Source organism: Camelus dromedarius, chromosome 31 (assembly GCF_036321535.1).
Source record: "Camelus dromedarius isolate mCamDro1 chromosome 31, mCamDro1.pat, whole genome shotgun sequence".
NCBI classification, from domain to species: domain Eukaryota; kingdom Metazoa; phylum Chordata; class Mammalia; order Artiodactyla; family Camelidae; genus Camelus; species Camelus dromedarius.
The window spans coordinates 8,634,621-8,653,451 of record NC_087466.1 but is presented as its reverse complement, the minus strand read 5'-3'; the positions used below and the strand labels follow the sequence as shown (position 1 = coordinate 8,653,451).

The 18,831-nt window shown below is 53.5% G+C and overlaps 1 protein-coding gene across 2 annotated transcripts in view; it reads left to right on the top strand.

Annotated features, from left to right (window-relative positions):
- The window catches only part of KIAA1671 (KIAA1671 ortholog), a 115,393-nt gene that overhangs the window by 28,867 nt on the left and 67,695 nt on the right, over positions 1 to 18,831 (top strand). The gene's annotated exons all lie outside the window — the stretch shown is intronic.

Sequence of the window (18,831 nt, the reverse complement as noted above, 5' to 3'; positions counted from 1 at the left end):
TGGGAGCTGCACGCTGACAGGCTGAAATGAACCCTGCTCTCAGATGGAGGCCTCTCAGGCTAGCAGTCCTTGCCATCCCAAAGGAGCCGTGGCTGGGTTTCAGACATTCCAGAGCTTAGAGCCGCTAGAAGGGACATGCCAATACTGTGACTGCCAAAAGGAATGATAAATGCAGGGTAGAAGCTCTGGAGGGTGGGCATGTGGGCAGAACATTTCAGGGAGCCACGAGTCTGGAGTGTAATTGCTGTGTGACCCTGAGGCAATTGCCTGTCTTCTCTGGGCCTCAGTTTCTCTATTGATATAATGAAGTATTGGGCTGAATTCTCCTTAAGGATTTTTACTGTGCACAGTCTCCCATTTCTAGGGATCCAGTAAGGAATGGAGCTTTGGAATCAGACAGACCTGGATTTGAATCCAGCCTTCCCTGCTGTGTCACCTTGAGCAAGTGGCTTTCTGTCTCTGAGCTTTAGTTTTCTCATCTGGGGATACATAATTTGATTATGTCAGCATCTCATTGTGGAGAGCTGGTACATAATAAGCGCGAAATAAATGGGAGCAGTAATCTTTTTTCACTTCTCAAAGGTATTATCAAAAATGACTGGATACGAGATGTGGGCTGGGGGCCTCACAGGCAGAGTGATTTCCAGATCAAGACACTAGAGGGCGCTCCTGTTCTAACAAATCCCTTGATGAGCCTCTGCCTTTTTAAAGCAGACGCAGAGCTACCCACCCACTTTCCACACCTGGGCACGTGGAACCCTCTCCAGAGAGGCAGGTGCTCTGATTGTCCCCATTTTACAGATGGGGACACTGAGGGATACCCAGCTCGTCCAAAATCACACAGAAGGGAGGCCTCAGAACTGGGTTTCTGGGGCCGAGTTGCTTTCACACTGGAGCCCGGGGTCTCTCTGCGCCTCAGGTCTCCTGCCGCCTGAGTTCCAAGGCCAGAGAAGGCTAAGGAGTCATGAAAACTGCGTCGCCTCTGAGATTGGTCTCAGTGGGCTGTATTTCAGCTGGAAAATCCGTCAGGACTGCAGGGTGTGGTATGGAGTGTAAATGAACTTTGCTAAATTTCGCTAAATCCTAGGATGTCGGTCCTTGGAGAGAATCTGCACCTATTTGGGGGGTGAGGGGGAGCAAATCAGGCTTCAGTCCACTAGCAATGGAGGGATGAATGGCTTGGTGTAGGCCAGGGCCCGTTCCGCTACCTGCTTTTGTCACTGGTGGGCAAAGGGATTTTCGAGAGCTTAGAGGGCGCTTGGCTTTGCGAGTTTGAAACTGGGGGAACACGTGATGTCCATGTCTGAGACAGAAGGGATGAGTGGGGAGGCAGCCGGGACGCGCGGGAGGGCACCGCTGAACTGGGAGCCAGGATGCTGGGGTCTGGTCCTGGCACAGTGACCTTGTGTGGGTCACTGCCCTTCCCGAACCCGGCGCCTTCACACGTGAGATGCAGTCGTTGGCTTGTCTCAAAGTTGCCTGCTGTGCACGTATAGTGAGTGCCTTCTCGGGGCTGGGCCACGAGCTGGGTCTTAAAGCCTGAGCAGGAGCAGGTCAGGGGGAGGGGTGCAGAGGGACAGTCAGGCATCAGGACCAGCATGTGTGGAGGCCTGGAGATTTGCAGTGTCTTTGTTTGGAGGCAGAAGAACACTGTAAATACTTCCTCAAGGGTGAGGTAGTTCCTGGGAGAGAAAGCCACCAAAGAATCTGGCCCCAGTTACTAGCTTAAGAAAACTCTTTGCTTTCTTTTTAAGAAAACTTGATGTTTTATGTAGCAGCTCTGAGGTGGGGAGGGACAACTATTTGCAGGTGTATTCTGCTTAATGTCATGTCGATATTTTGTATCAAACCTGCTCAGATTCATAAACTACAGGCACATTCCTGTTCACATCATATGATGTCATAGTTCCAGTAGGAACGTGATGATACAGTAACCAGATGTCCTCGTGTACCTCTTCCTGCGTGTCAGCGTGTGTGTTTGTGCAGCTGCTGGAGAACACCACAGACAGGGCGCCTCAAACAACAGGAATTTGTTTTCCCACGGCTCTGGAGGCTGGAAGTCCAAGATCAAGGTGTCGGCAGGTTCGGTGTCTCCCGAGGCCTCTCCCCTTGGCGGCAGAGGGCCCCCCCTGGCCTGTCCCCACGTGGCCTCATCTCTCTGTGTCCCGATTTCCTCTTCTTGTAAGGACACCCGTCAGGTGGGATTAGGGCCCATCCCCACAGCCTCATTTTCACTCAGTCAACTTTGAAAGGCCCCGTCTTCAAATGCAATCCTCTTCTGCGATCTGGGGTTAGAGCTTCAACGTACATGTTGTGGAGAAACCCAGCGGCCCATGGCCACCGGGCCACAGTCAGAGCACTTTATGTTACTTCATTGTATCCTTGCAGCAGCCCTGGGAGGGAGGCGGTATTGTCGCCCCCATTTTATAGATGGCGAAACCGAGGCTCGGGGAGAAGTTAAGTCCCTTGGGGAAGATTGCACCGCGGCTCGGCAGAGGGTCTGGGATCTGATCCGTGCTGCCTGTCTGGCCTTGGAGCTACACTATGTTAGCTTCTGTTTATCATGTGGTTTGATTCCTTAAGGATGCTTTTTTTTTTTTTAACCTCTCACATTCTATTGAACGTACCCAGTATTTTCTCTCTGCCTCTCTGTACTCTGCCCTGTCCTTGTTTACGGTGTGATTGGAGAGGCCCCAGAGGGGGAGGGAAGGCACTTAACCAGACCCCACGGCTGCCCCGGCTTGCCTGGGCCCTAGTCGGCCTGCTGGCCACCTGCCCAGGAGGGGCGTACCTGCCCCTCCCGCCCCCAACCGCCTGTGTTTGCTGAGAGCAGCCTGGGCCCCATGAAAGCAGCCTTTGTCCTCCAGTCCTTTCCTCCCAGAGAGATGACCTGTGTCCCAGCTCGGGGACAAAGCAGCGACCTGCCACGTGAGCTCAGGTCAGCCCCAGGAGCCCAGGCTGAGCCGGGGCAGGGGCAGCCTTGGCTATGGGGCTGCAGAGTTAGTGGGATCCAGAAGGCGGCAGAGCCCTCCTGCATCCTGAGCGAGGGATGTGCACCAGACCTTACAGTTTATAAAGTTATTCCATACTTCCCAGGTCGGCAGAGCCTCCCAGATGGGGCAGGCAGCTTTTAGTCACCACGAGGACTCCCTTCAAAACAGAGCAGTGTAAGCCAACCACTGTTTTTTGTGCTCATGATATTCGGTGGGTCTGTGAGATTTGGGGTGTCAGTGGGGAGCCCCGAGCTGCTGGGGGCTGGAACCAGCCAGGAGCTTCTTCACCCACCTGTCTGGTGCCTACAATGACCGGGCTCTCTGGGACCGTGGTCCAGGCACCTGCTGTAGCCCAGGCCTCCTCACAGCATGATGGCTCAGGGCTCCCAGAGCTAAGGCCCCCCTGACGATGGAGCAGCCTCAGAAGTCACATGGCCTCCCGTCTGCTGTTCTCTGTTGGTGGAAGCAGTCACCAGCCCCCCGAGATTCAAGGGGACAGCGCATGGACCCCACCTCTCAATAGGATTGTCAAAGAATGTGCAGCCCTGTTCCAAAGCCCCGACAGCCAGAAGGAAGGGAAGACGTTGCTAGGTAACCTTTACTGAGCACTTACTACGTGCCGGGCACTGGGCCAACGGCTTCCCGGGAGGAACCCCTGTTTGCCTCCCCACGGCCCCAGGGGGTGGTGGATTCGCAGCCCGATGTTTCCCCGACCAGCTTGCAGCCTGAGAGCGCGGGGGACCCCGGGGAGTCAACGGGGCTGCCGGCAGTTTGGTGTTGAACATGCCACAGTCGGAAGCTGTGGGCTGACTTGGTTTTTTTTCTCCCTTCCTCCTCTAAACTTAGAATCCTTGAGTTCTTGAAAATTCTCACTTAGCTGTCTGATTCATCTCCTCCTCACTCCCAGTTCTTCCCCTTGGCGCTGATTTCAAGTGGTCTCTCTCTCTCCCCAAGGTGCGCCGAGTTCCCCCAAAACCATCACCTGTTCTCCCTCTGAAGCTCCCGGGAAGGGTTCGTCCAAAGCCCCCCACCACCCGCCTCTCCCTGGGCTTTTGAGGAACTCTTGGTCCTGACGGAGGAACCAAGCCATGGCTCAGCCCTGCGTGCGCACCGGCTTTTCTGTCCCTCCGGGGCCAGGCCTGGGGCTCATTCCTCTGCCTCCCCAGGGTCTGACGTACAGTAGATGCCCGATGAATGTCTGGTGAACTGAACCCATAATTGGTGAAGGAGAGGGGAAAGGCTGTCTCCCTAAGGACGGAGATTCTCTCCTGTGCACCTCTGGGTTCCTGGCACACAGTAGGCACTCAATAAATGTTCACTGCACCGAATGAAAGAGGGAAGGAAAAGGGAGTGAGACTGGGCCTTGGTTTGTATCCATGTCACGTAAACACAGTGCTTCATGGCCTTTCGTTCCATCAATGAACTCTCCACCAGGAGGGCAGGTATCTTATTTCACATCTGTACCCACAGCCGGGCACACAGTGGGTGCTCAGTATTGTCTCTGGAGCTGAATGAAAGACAAAGCGAATGAAAAGAATGACCCAGTGAAACTGCTCGTCATCAGGGACCTTGCCTTGTTCATCTCTGTCTTTCCAGTGCCCGGCCCAGAGTCTTGTAGTGGATGCTCATTCAGTGTTGAACTGAATGAATGAATATGTGAATGAATAAATGAAAAGTGAAGCTTCTTGAGGGTAGGGACGTGTCTTACTTGTTTCTCCAGTTCCTAGAATAGGGCCTGGCACACAGTAGGTGCTCAATAAATGTCTGTTGAACTGGATTCATGAACGAATGAGCAAAGGAGTACGTAAATGAGACTTTGGGATCTTGTTCGTTTCCTTTCTTTGGTCCTAATACAGGGCCAGGCATACAGCAGGTGCTCAGCACATACTTCCTGTGCTGCCCTGACCTTTGTGGGAGCGTCCTCCATCCCTCACCCATCCCCGCAGCAGACTTCCTCTTGTTCCCGTCTGCACAGGTGGACAGGAAATCCCGGAGGCCTGCCTGAGAGCCGCTTCCCGTATTTCCTTCAGCCTGGGCTGGCCTTGGTGGGACCCGGGCGCCACACCAGGCCCCAGCGCCGGCTGGCCAAGGGACAGTACCCCCCAGGGACCCTGCTTCCTGACCACGTTAGCGGTTCTATTTTAGAGGCTTCCAGGCAGTTATTGCATGAGGCAAGTGAAGCCGGGGACACTGTTCCACTCGGAAGCCAGCCCGTAAAATCACCTTGTCCTGATGCTGGGCAAGGTCTGTAACCCCCTCACAGCTGAGCAGTGGGAACAGAGCAGAGTCAAGGCTTTGGGGTCTGGGAGAGCTGGGTTCAAATCTACCTCTGTGACTTTAAGTTGAGCCTCAGTTTTCTCATCTGTGAAATGGGTGTTATAAGCCTCCCTCCCCCACCCCACCCCCACACACATCCAGGATCCTGGTTTTCTATCTTGACCACAAGTCTGTTGCTCCCTGTGTTCAGGCTGCCCGCTCCTGGAGTTACAATTTCGGTAGATTCCCAGCAACCGTGTTTAAAGAGCTGTCTGCCCCGGTTGATTCTGAGGGGCAGCGTTTCAGGCCGGGTCCCCTAGAAACAGAAATAGAGACGAGGATTCATGTGTCCGCAATTTAGTGACCAAGAGCTTGAGTCCTCCTGATCCCTGGCGGAGTTCTGGGGACCAACAGCACCACAAAGTCAGCCCCACCTTGGAAAAGCTGGGCAGCTCTTCCGCCACAGGCCAGGGCCCACTGTTGGGGAAGAGGCGGCTGTGAGCTGTGGCAGCTAGCACCCCAGAACCTGGGGGGTGGGTACCCCAGCCAGTCCCGGGGGTCTGGCAGGGCACCGACAGCATCCGCTGTGGGCAGCCGGCCTCGAGAGTTACTGACTCAGTGCAGTGAAGTGCTGGGTGTAAATCGGCTGGCTTGGAGACATCAGTGCTCAATAAATAGTAACTTGGTAAAAAGTGAAGCGCCCTTGTGAAGATGGAAGTAGATAAACGGGTTATGTATGGTGCCGCTGACTCCTCTAGCAGGACTGAGTGAGTGCCCTGTGCCGGGCACATCCGTGCCTCCGAGGAGGGGTGACGCCATGTAAATGGATACGTGGGTGATGGTGCTATACCGGGAGTGTCTCCACACACTGGAGGGAGGTGAGGCCCGTTTTTAGCGGGAAGAAATTCAACATAGGTGATGTCCAAACATAAATAAATAGTGTTTTTTTTTAATTGAAAAAGTCACACATGGACGTAGTAAATGTTTCTAACCATGCAACCAACATAGCACGCTAAAGAAAAATTAGTCTCTCTGCCACCTCCAACCTGCAGTCTTCTCCCTCCCTAGAAATTGGTGACAGATTCATGCGTCTCCTTTCAGAAGTATTCTCTGCATATGTAAGACTATCTGTGCATATATCTGTATTTTCTGGATACACACACACACACACACACATTATTTAACACCCATCAGACCATACATAGTGTTCTATGCCCTGATTTTTCTTTGTCTCACAGCAGTGAGACCTTTCCCTATCAGCACAAGGCGTCTGGCTCCTTCCTGATGGCTTTTTGTTTTCCCTCCCACTCTGTTTATGGAGCCAGTCACCTCTCGATGGACACGTAGATCATCTCCAGTTTCGTGTGCCATAAACAACGCTGTGGTGAATATTCTTGTGCAGACGTCCTGGTGCCCTCGTGTGCCGCGTCTGCAGGGGAAGTGCCTCGCGTGGACTTCCTGGGCCGTTTGAAGGTTGAATATGGTTTTCCAGATAGGCTGGGGCTGGCAGGGGTAGGAGAGAGGGGAGAGGAGGTGTCTGGACGGAGCTGGAAACCGAGAGCAGGTGGCCTGCCTCAAACACAGCTGAGGTCTGGGTTCCAGCCTGATGTTCAAATGCAACATCGCAAGTCACGGTTTCCCTCCTGCTCTGAGAATCCAGGGGTGCGGGCAGCTCCTTATAAGGGGTTTGGCCCAGTGGCCTCTTGCCGCTCTCGGGCCCCGGGGCTTGGTGACCTCTGGAGCCTGCAGCTCCAACGCTGTCTCCATTGAGAGATCTTGATTTTTTTTTTAGCATCTAAGGCCCCAGCCTCCCCAAACACACAGCTAGTTTGGAGAGAAGCCACAGTGTTGGCTTCTCTTAGCATCCCCCAGGCTGTCAATCTTGGGCCAGTTCAGCCCGGCTCCCAACCTGAAACTTCGCAGGACTCCAGCCGCGGTGGGGCTCTCAGCTGGCTGTGAGGCTGAGTTGGTTAATGTCTCCTCTTCTCCCAGTCTTTTCCCACATTTGTTTTGAAACTTGAAATCTCAGATGTTGCCTAGACTCCTTTGGTCCTCTAGAATACTGCATTTCTTTGGGAAAACCACATATCCAGAGAGCTTTTCTGAAGCCCCTTTGGGAGAAACAGCCAGGCTGGCTCCTTCCTCTGTAAGGGAAAAGGCGCTGGTCGCTGAGTGCTAGCTGTGTACCAGGCACCACCCAGGGCACTTTTTCTGTCATCTCATTGGGTTCACATAGCACCTCCATTAAGCAGTATTTTTTTAATCACCCCTTTATCATGGGCTCAGAGAGGTGCAGTGACTTGCCCAAGATCACACAGCCAATGAGTGATGGATCTACTTGATCCCACAGGTGAGTCCTTTCTCCTCCACCAACCATGTTGCTCCTTGCTATTTCTTGAGAATTCCATCATGGAGTGCTGATCTCTGTTCCACGGACTTCTCTCCCTGTGGACCACAGGCTCCACAAGGGCAGGCATCTTCACCTGCCTCATCCTCTGCTGTATCCACTGGAGTCCAGCATAGGGCCTGGCACACAGTGGACATTCAGTGAGTGTTGAATGACCAAGTGCGTGAGTGAAGGTTAAAGTCCTGGTCCATTCCATTACAAGCAACACTTCTGTTTGCTTACAATAGTATTTATGGTGATGATGATGGTGGTGATCTGGTTCCTACTCTCAGAAATAGACTCACATTAAAAAAAAAATTGAAACCTCTTTCTTTGCAAACCAGTTTATCTCCTAGGAGTCTGACATTTTGTGTTTTCCCCCTCTGGGAGCCAAACGAGGATGTCTGTTCTGTAGAATGTCACCGGGGAAAAGATTCTGAACATTTCCTTTTAGAAATTTCTGCGTTGAAAAGTTAAAGCGAGACGGAACTGTACTTGAAGATTTCAGTTGCCATGGCTACCGGGTAACACAGCGAATCATGTTCATACATATGGTCCTCGCTAGACCTTCAGCCGCTGTAACTCAGCTACAGAATTTCGGCTTTTAAGTGTGTTTTATGCAGTGAGGCTTTGAGAGGAGATTCCTGCCGCTGGGTCTCGGCCGGCCGAAGTGCTTTAACCAGCAGGTATTTTTCTGAGCGTCTCCCAGGCACCTGTCCGCCAGGGTTCATCGTCACAGCATCCTGTGGGTGCTGGGACTGACACCTCCGCTTTAGGGATGAGCACGCGGAGCCCCACAGAGTTTGTGTGGTGTATCTGCGTGTTCATCCGCTCTTTACCTATTCACTTATTCAACAGTGTATCCGCTCAACGGGTACTTTTTGAGCCTCTGCTCTGTGTCAGACACTGGTCTAGGCACCGAGCATCATTGCTGGATGAGAAAAGCAAGGCCCCTGCCCCAGCAGAGCGTGTTTTCCAGTGGGAGAGACAGATAAGATATACAAACAGAAAATACTGATAAATTCATGAAGACAGTAAAACAGGGAGATGTGGCAGAGAGAGGCTGGGAGGAGGTGTGGCTGGAAAGGCCTCTAGAAGGACCTGGCATATGAGCAGAGATCTGAAAGAAGGAGCCCACCTGTGGGGCCCCGGGGGAAGAGTGTTTCAGGCAGTGGGAACAGCACATGCAAAGGCCCTGAGGCTGGAACCAGCGTGGAAGGATTGAAGCCAACAGTAAGGTCAAAGCGGCCGGCCTGGTATTGAGTAAGAGGGGTTGTGGGGAGGCAGGTAGGGGGCTCAAGGGCCAGGCAGAGCATTTGGAGTTTACTCTGATTGTAGTGGAGAATGGACGGAGTGCTCTCGGTGGAGACTAACATGATGGGATGCAGGATGGGGTGGACGAGAGAGGCGGGAGGTAAAGTGGGGAGGCCGGAGGTGATGGGGGCTGGGATCTGGCGCTGAGGCGGGATGGCAGGGCTTCTGAACCAGAAATGATCTGGTTCAGGCTGACGATTTTTGGAGGGGTTGGGGGATGGTGAGAAGAGGCACTGAGGATGGTTTCCAGGTTTCTGGCCAGGACCGTGGGGTGGGCGGTGGTAGTTTTTGCTGTAACAGAGAAGAGTGTGAAGGAAGAAGATCTGGGGCTGGGGACCGAGAGCTCGGTCCTGGGGTGTTACATCTGAGGCGCCGCTAGACTTCCAAGCAGAGACGGGGGTGGGACTGAAGGACTTTCCGTTTGGCTTTTTAAGATGAGTGATGTTGACGCTTTCCTGATGGGGCCGGCCCAGCGGAGGGGGAGGCACCGGTGCTGCAGGGGACAGGGGGACGGCCAGCTGCGGGGGGTGAGACCATGGAGCTGGTAAGAGGAGCTTAGGAGGAGGGGCTGGCCCTGGCTGCCAGCTTTGGGGAAGCAGCACCACCACGTTGGCTCCTAGCTGCGGGGGGCCGGAGAGGGTGGGCGCACTCGCCTCTATTAGCTTTGATTTCCTACAGGGTATCGATAGGCAGAAAGGAAGGGGACTTGCAGATTGGTGGAGAGAGGGAGTTGATGAAGCTTTGTAAGCAAGCAGTTTCCTGAGTTCAAATCCAGCCATTCAACTGCCTCTAAGTTGATGAGCACATTCACTGTGCACTGACTACATGCTAAATGACTCCCCCCACCAGGCAGTGTCTCAGTCCTCACAAAATCCCCCTGAAGAGGTCACTGTTGTTATCCACGTTTACAGATAGGTGAGGAAACTGAGGCTCAGGGAGGTGCAGAGGCTCGCCCAGAGTCACACATCTCCCTGGTGGACGGGCCAGGCTTTGAGCCCACGCGGTCTAGGCTGTAACCACATCAGAGACCCAGATTTCTCATCTTTTAAGGGGAGACAAGACCTCATGAGGTTGTTGGTAGAGCATCAGTGAAATAAAAGATATGGGGGCCCCACCATGTGCTCAGCCCAGGGTAGGTGTGTGAGTGATGGCCTCCCTCCCCGGACCTGTTTCTGTTCACTCGGTGTCCAGGACGTATCACCCGCGGCTGGCATGTCATGCCTGCGTGGCTTTTCCAATTGCTTCGAGAATTTCTCCCGCCAAGGGATCTCATTAAGCCCATTTTGAAATGAGAGCACTCGGCAGGGGGAAGGGAAGTTAGTTACCACAGTTATTATTAAAATCTGAAATAACTTGTTTGGGAGGAATGGGGAGGCGCTGGGATCTGGCCTGACCCTCCTCCTTCCACTCTGTCCGCCCCCAACACACACCCTCTCACTGTCCCCACGTCTTCCTCTTTGGGCAGAGACGCTGGCTTGCAGGCACCTTGTCCACCCCTGCCTCTCCCCCAGCAGTTCTCACGTCGGGCCCCCGTGGCGGGGTGGGGGGGGCGGCTTTTGTATCCGAGCATATGTTGTTGTAACCTCGGTGCTGTTTTTGAGGAAAGCAAACCGTTAACTCAGACCTTCTTGAGAAAGGATTTGTGTCATCAAAACAGCTAGGACATTTAATGCTGTTCCCGAGTTCGTCAGGCGGGAGCAGAAATGCCCACTGTTGAGACATCAGGGCAGGTGATCTGGTCCCGAGCCCTGAGCTTTCGGGAGGGGCCTGGCACCTGCAGGCACTCAGGATGGTTTTGTGGAACGAATGAGTGGTTTAGACGTGGAGGGCTTTCGCGGGTGGTCAGTGGCGTCCCCTCCTTGTCTGCTAGGAGGACGGAGGCCTGGCAGCACCTGGACACAGCCAAGGCCTCACAGCAGGTTAGCGGCGGGGAGTGAGAGTTGAGAATGACCAGAACACACCTCCCCGGTAGTCGTGCGTCTCAGTGATGGCTGATGCGACATGACCCCCTTGACCTTCCCCCAGCGGCCTCTCCACGCCTCCTTCCCTCTCTTGGAAGGACAAGCATGTAGGCTCGAAGCTCAGGACAGTGTTGACAGAAATTATGTCATGTGTCTTGAGCAAGGTGACTGAAAACAGACGCTTAAGATGCCTTGACCAGTGACGTGTCCTGGTTCTAGTTATGACTTAGTGTTTTAATGACCAGAGTCTGCATCCTGGGTGGGTCTGGGGATCCAGCGCTTCCTTCTGGTCTCTCCCTCCATCCTCCTTCAGGTCCTCACCGAGCACCAGCTCTGTGCCTGGCCCTCTGCTGGAGGCCCTCGTTCACTCAGCAGCTGCTTGTGAAGGGTCTCAGGACTGGGGACACCTTGATAAACAAGACAGACAGCTGTGAGCGTAGGGTTGCTGGGGGCTTTGATCAGGGCTCCCTCCGGAACACGTGGATGAAAGCATGTCTGCCCACAAGCCAGACAAAGCCAGGTTCCAGGCCTAGCACTGTGGCTTCCTAGCTCAGTGACCTTGGACCAGACACTGAATGCCTGTGAGCCTCAGTTTCCCCCTCTGCACAAGGGCACAGGGACTGCCCACCTCATCGTGTGGTTTTGGGGGATTCCAGGGGAACAGGTACGTGTGGTTCTTATAAAAGATGGACTCCATGTGGTCCAATCTCTGCACAGAATCACATCCAGGGGCAAAAAATTTTTTTTTAATTTAAAATTGTAATATTTATTTGTGTCTCTGAAAGTAAAAAGCCACAGGGACACCGGTGACCTGTGAGTCTGCCCAGATTCATCACTGCACACCTGGTCTGTCTCCTCCCTTGATGGTGTAGCCTGACCTGCCCTCCCGGGCTGGCCTGCGGCTTCCTCTGCCTTGTCTCGGGGCCCGTTGTTCTCCGGTTAGGACAGAAGTCCCCGCTGAGGGGGCAGTGCCGGAGGGAGGGCGGCTGGTTTTCTGCCGGGCCTGCTGGCAAGCAGACTGTCCCTGGGATCAGATGAGAAGCTGCGGAGCCAGACTTGTTCTCGGCCTGTTGCAGATGGTAGCTGGAGAACTGAGCTGGGAGTTCTTCCTGTTCTTTCTGGGATGAGTGGAAAAAAAAATTTTTTTTTTGAAGTCTAGGGCTTCTGGAGAATTCTGTCTGGTGTGTGTGCCCTGGGTGTGCTCTGGCCCCTGGGAATTCCAGGAAGAATTGGGGGTGCTCAACACAGCCCACGTGGGTCCTTGAGGCTGGACAAGTTAAAGCCACTCGTCTACGAGCTGTCCTCAAGAGCTCCCACTGGGGCCTTCTTTGTCAAATTAGGAACATTTCAGGGACTGGGTTTCACTTGTCCTCAGCTCAGCCTCTGGACTCTCAGGCTCCCACCTTCCTTCTTCCCCAACTTTTCTTCTGGACCCACTTGACCAAGACTTACCCATCTCCCGTCCCTTACCCAGAACCTAAGGGCTCTGCTGATTATAAGAGCCACCACTGTTATTTTGTGCGTATGACAGCTTTGTTGAGATATAGTTGACATACAATCAGCGTACACAACTAAAGTGTACAATTTAATGAGTTTTGACATGTGTGTATTCCCAAGGAACCACCACTGTGATTAAAATAATAAACCCATCCTTCACCCCCATGAGTTTCCTTGTGCCCCTCTGCAAGCCATCCCTCCATCCCTGCCCCCGAGCAACCAGGATCTGCTCTCTGTCACAGTAGATCTGTTTGCATTTTCTAGACTTTTATATAAATGGAACTGGACACCATGTGCTTTCTTCGTCTGGCTCCTTTCACTCCGCCTAATTATCTGAGATCCACCCGTGGCGTGGTTAGGTATCAATGGCTCATTCCTTTTTGTTGCTCAGGACTGTTCCTTTGCGTGGAGGTACCAGTTTGTGTCTCCATCCACCTGTTGACAGACGTTTGGGTTGATTCCACTTTTTGGCTCCTGTGAATAATGGGGCCATGAGCATTGTTGTTCAAGTCTCTGCAGGTTTTCATTTCTCTCCGGTAAACACCTAGAAGTGGAGTGGCTGGATCACACGGTAGGCGTGTGTTAAGCTTTTTTTAAAAAACCTGCCGAACTGTTTTCCAGTGTGGTTGGACCATTTTGCGTCTCATCCCCTGAGAGTTTCGGTTGCCCCAACATCCTTACCAGTACTTGGTACACTTCTGTCGTTCTGTCAGTGAAGATGCTTTTGAAGATGCTGAAAGTAACAAAAGACCCCATAAAGTTGGGTCAAACTGTAAGAACATGTATTATTTCAGATACTTCACCTGGTGGTAGGAGGGAACGTGGTGCAGGGTTCATCAAACTATGGCCGGTGAGCTAAGAATGAGTTTTACATTTTAAAAAGAATATTAAAAAAAAAAAATCCAAAACCAAAAAAATATGTGACAGGGACCACATGTGGCTGACCATACCTGAAGTATTTATTATCTGCCCCTTTAAAAAGTATACCACATCCTGGATTAGTGGATCAACTCGGTTCTTTCCATCTTCCTACGCTCCTTTCAGCATCTTGTCCCCTCATGGTCCCAAAATGGCTGCCACAGTTCCAGCCATTCCTGGGAGACCTGACAACATCTAGCCAAGGAAGAAGGGGTGCATTGGGAGGAAGACTTCTCCCTGAGCCCACCCAGCAGACTTCCCCCCCAGATCCCATTGGCCAGGATTTGATCCCATGTCTGTGCTCTTGCTGCAAGAGAGGGTGGGGAGTGAATAGTCAGCATTTTCAAGGCTTGGCCAGGAAGGAAGAATGCTGTTCATGGCTGTATTTTTCTGGGCCAGTTCTTTGATTAGTTTCCAGGTGCCCAATTGTCTTGAGTGAGTTTGAACTGGGTATGAGGACCCTGTGTGTCCCTGGCCTTGGTTCCTTTATTTGGGATTCAGGGAGCGTGATGTCTCCTTTAAGCGCTGATGAGAACTGAATGAGGTTTATGTAAAGTGCCTCATGGGTTGCACACAGTCAGCGCTGGAGGACAGTGCAGTGTAATGGTCGCCCCGGGTCCTTGCCGTGTGACACTAGCCAAGTAGCTCTTCTTCTTTCTGCCTTGCTTTCCTTGCCTGTAAAATGGGATTGAGGTGGTCCCCCTCCTTACAAGGTGAATTACCTGATTCAGAGCACTCAGCCTGGGCCTGGTATGGGGTTAGGCCTTAACAAGCGTTTGCTGTGCGCCAGGCCTCAGAATGGGCCCCGGAAATACACGAGGGAATGGAAACAGGCCTGACCTTCACGGTGTCCACAGCCGGCAGGCAGGGGTGAGGGTGTTGGCCCTTGTCGTGACAGCGAGGGGAGTGCTGTGAGGGGAAGCGCAGAGGAGGCACTAAAGTGGGGAGGGAAGCAGGGAAGGCTTCCTGGAGGTGAGGACATTATTGTGAAGTCTTCAAGGGTGCGCAGGAACTGGCCAGGGAAAGAGGAGGGGAGGGGAGGGGAGGGGAGGGGAGGGGAGGGGACTGCAGTACAAATGACATAGTGCTTCTTCCCTCCCCTCCCCTCCCACTCATCCCCCATTCCTCGCTTCTCCTCCCCGCCCCTTTCTTCACTTCATTCTTTCATTTATGCATTCATTCAACACTCAGAGCATCCAATGTTCTAGGCATGGGGGCAGTAACAGAGAATGAGACACAAGCTTTCTGCTCTCACGAGCCTTTGTTAGATCATACTAACTAGTCAGGAAAATACCAGATAATGGTATTAACGTGCACAGGAAAGGATGCTAAGATAGAGGGGGTCTGGCAGCTCCTTTGTGCTAGGTGGTCAGGGGAAGATTCTCCGAGGAGGTGAGATTCAGAAATAAGAACCATCACGGTGTGGGGGCAGCAGTCAGGTTGGGGCTGCCGGGAGGTAACTTCCCAGGCAGGAAGCAGCTGAGTGGAGGGAGCCCGGGGTCTCACCTTCACTGCCCTGTGAGGGGACACGGCTCTGGACAGCCCTGAGTCCAGGGTAGCCCAAAGTCCAGGACTCCAAGGCTGCCAGAATATACCTCGTGCCTACAGGTGTGCTATTGTGGGGACCCAAAGGGTGACACACTTTTGTCAGAGTGTTGAGGCTGCCTGGCCGCCCTGCTCCCCGCCCTCCCCGCCTGCTGGGCGCAGCATGGCTCCTGGAACAGCGTGGGTGGCGCAGAGGAGGGGCTCCCCATGTGCCAGGAAGCAAGGCCCAAGATAATAAAACTCTAGCAGGTCGGGAGAAAGCCGAGCCTGTGTGAAGGCATTGGCAAGTGGGGACTGTTGTTCACAGCCGCTCTGAGACGAGAGGAGGGCGGCCGAGGGCCGGCGAGCTGGGCGATGAGAATGGTGGGGGTGGACGTGGGGGGCCAGGGGTGCCGGCTCCTCAGTGCCCATTGTCCCCTTGCCCTCTGAGCCACAGCTGCCGAGCGTGGTTTGCCGCCCTGGCCTCTGAGCCAGACTTCGCCTCTTAGCTCTCGTCACCTCAGTGTCCTCATCCGTGTAATGAGGATAGTTGTTCTGCTCTCACGAGATGGTCAGGACACACATCACGTAACCTTCAGCACCACCTGAAATTTATCCCGTTTTAAAGACAAGGAAAGAGGGGCTCAGAGAAGGCAAGCCACTTGCCCAGGGTGACACAGCACAGAGTCAGTCTTGGGAGCTCTGCCATTAACCCTGTGTGTGTGTGTGTGTGTGTGTGTGTGTGTGTGTGTGTGTAGGGGGTGACATGAGATGATTTAGGGCCTGGCACATCTTTGGTGCTTAGTAAATATTAACCGCATCCTTGAAGCACTTGAATAGATGTTGACGAGGCATTTGGGAGGCCACGTTTCTTCTAAGTCTGTTCTCACAATGTGAGTGCTCTAGCCGCAGACATCCCCGTCAGAATCTGACTCCATCCCGCCTGCCTGTGCCCAGGGCCTGCATTGTGCCCCTTGACCCAGGAGGCAGGTGTCACAATCTCCATTTGTGGCCCCCTAGGCAGGGAGAGACCACGTGGGTGTTTGCACGAGGCCACGTGGTGTTTGCACCCAGCTCTGCTGCACTCTCGAGGCTGGGCAGGGTGGCCTTTGAGCGGAGGCAGCTGGGGTTTTGAGCTGGACTTCTGGTGCAGCCTCTGTGGGGGTTCAAGGCCCGGAGAGGAGAGGGGTACTGCCTGGGGACCCCCAGTAGTTGGGGCAGAGCCCGGCAGCCCTGAAACCCTGGTCAGTGGGCCCTGGCTTGCCCTCTCCTCTCTGTTCAGCTGGGACAGGTGGGGCACAGGGGACCCTCCGAGGCCCCCAGGCCTGCAGATCCCTGGAGCTGCTGTGGTGGCCGAGGCTGGGAGGGGGACCCCGAGGCCATCTCGGGAAACCCAATGCTCGTCACAGTCAGGCTTCACTTGGGCTTCACGGCTGACCTGAGTCTGAGGAAGGGAAGTGAAGAGGAAGAAAGAGGAATGGGGATAAGGTCCCTGCTCCCATGACCACCTCTTCTGCACGCCGCCATCCAGCCCCATTCTGGCATGAACCGGGGCGCTCACAGGGGCAGGGCAGCCTGGTGGTTAGGGCCCCGGCTGTGCGCTCAGCCAGACCTGGGTTCCAGCCATGGCTCTGCGCGCGGCAGCTGTGTGACTTGAGCCGGGGTCTTCCTCATTTGGCGTCTATGCAGTGGGGATTGCATGCTCCTGGCTTGGGCAGGTCGGAGAGGTGACCGGGCACACAGCAGGCCCTCGGCAGCTCAGAACTAGTGCAGTTCGTTATTATCTTTACTTCAAAACCAGAGTAAAACCGCTCCGGGGGCCAGGGATTGGGGCGCCAGCACCTGGCATATATAGTAGGTCCTCATGCAGGTGTGTATTGAAGTCAGAAGGGAGGGGGGAGGGAGCAGGGAAGGACGGTGTCTACTCATTCTTCCAGCCTTTTGTTATCCTCAGGGAGAGCCTTCAAATCTTGGGGTGCTGCTTGCGGGGTGCTTAGGGCAGGATAGCAGGCTCGCTGCTCAGGGATGAATTCCCTAGGGGACGCTGTGACTCCCTCGTCCCAGTTTGGATCTGTTGTTCCCCAAGAACATCTTGCTTTCTTTCGCTTACTGATCCAAAAATGCGAAATTCCAGCTGCTCTGGTGGAAAAAGACGTGTCCTCTAACCCCAGGCAAGGCAACCAGATGAAGACTCCAGGGGGGTCCCCCTCGCCTTACCAGGAGGCCTGAGGAGAGGGTGGCCCCCCAGCCCCCAGGGCCACTGGGCAGCCCAGCAGGAGGAACTAGGCGGGGTCCTGGGCCGCCCCGTTTCCATTTTAGGGGAGGCCAGGGCGTGCAGCTTTATTAGACGCCCAGCTCTTCAAAGAGGGGCTGTGATTACAGACTGGCCTCGCCACGCCAGGCGGAGCCACACAGCGGGCTCTCCCCAGTGTGAAAAACGCTACTTTCTACTTGAGCTCGGGGTGGGGCCTGATAAAGCAGGGAGATGCGTTCCTGGCTGTTTCTAGAAAGATCTCCTTTCCAGATGACTTTTTTCTCCCCTCCCAAGATTAATTAAAGGCATCTTAGGTCATTAAAATGACTATTTGAATAAGGATGTAATAAACGAACACAAGGAAAGAGTCTTGGACTTGGTTTATAAATAATCTGGGGTGGACTTGTCAGATCAAGTCATTTCTGGGTGGTTGTTGTTGTTGTTTCCCATATCAGAATTCTTTTCCCTGTTGCCTTGGAAACCAGCCTAGGGAGAGGGATGCTGGGAGTTGTAGGACTTGGGTTCAAGCCTCAGTGAGTCCTTCATTCCACACGGTAGGCATGTCAAGGGCCCTGCTGATTGCTGGATGCTAAGAATCAAGGGTGACTGGGACACGCACCTGCTGCCCGTGGGCTCAGAGTCCAGTGGGGAGACTGATGCGTAAATTGAGTCACAGCCCAGCTTTTAATGATGCAGTGGGGGTAATACGGCGAGGTGGGAGCCGAGAGGTGGCCTCCATGGGCATGAAGATTTTGAGGGAGGCTTCTTGGAGGAAGGAGTAAACTGAGGTTTGAAGGACAAGAGATTCTGACTAGGCGAGGAACAGGTGGAATGGTGTCCTAGCCAGAGGGAACAGCATGTGCAAAGGACTGAACAAGAGACAGCATGGCACATCCCAGAGACTGTCAAAGTCCAGATTGTGAGCGACTCCTATGGAAAATCAGGGCACCTATCACAGATTTACTATGAGGTCTGGGACAGCTGCCTACCTGGGCCTGATTCTTCAATGAAATGAGAAGTTTGACCTTTGACTGGCCCTCCGAAAACTTTGCTCCATCCCATGGGGAGAGAAAACAGGTTTAAGCTGGATTCACAAGTCAGCCCTTCTCACACATGGTCCCAGGAATTAGTATCCAGACCACCTGTCAAGAAAGGAAACTATTTGATTTACAAGCAGACAAGTCCTTCTGCAGGCATTTCCTGACCCAAGGTAGTCTGAGGAAGCCAGAGGAGTGTGTGGAATAGTCACTGCCCTCATGCATGGGGCTTAGGGCAGAACTGACCATTTTAAGGGGTTTTAGACATGTGGATAGAGTCTGGCTTTGACCCTAGAAGGGGGAGGGCTTTGGAATCAGACAGATCTGGGTTCAAGTCCCAGAACCCCACTTTCCAGCTCAGTGACCTTGAGCAAATTCCTTCAGCTGTTTAAACCTCACTGCCCTTCTCTGCAAAATGGGGATAATTAAAAACAGGACTCACCCTATAGGGTTGTTGCAAGCGTTACGTGAGGTGAAGTGTACGGGGTAACAAGCTCCCGGCACACGGTAAATCCTCACTTAATGGTTATCATTTTTTCCATTGCATCACCTTCCTCACAACATAACATTAGTAGAGTTCCAGGCCCAGGATGTATACTCCTGGAGTGTCCAGTATTTGGGGAAGCAGAATGTGCAGAGGGTCGTGCAATTAATCGAGATCTCCTGGGGGAGATTTGCTGAAGGTGGTCTT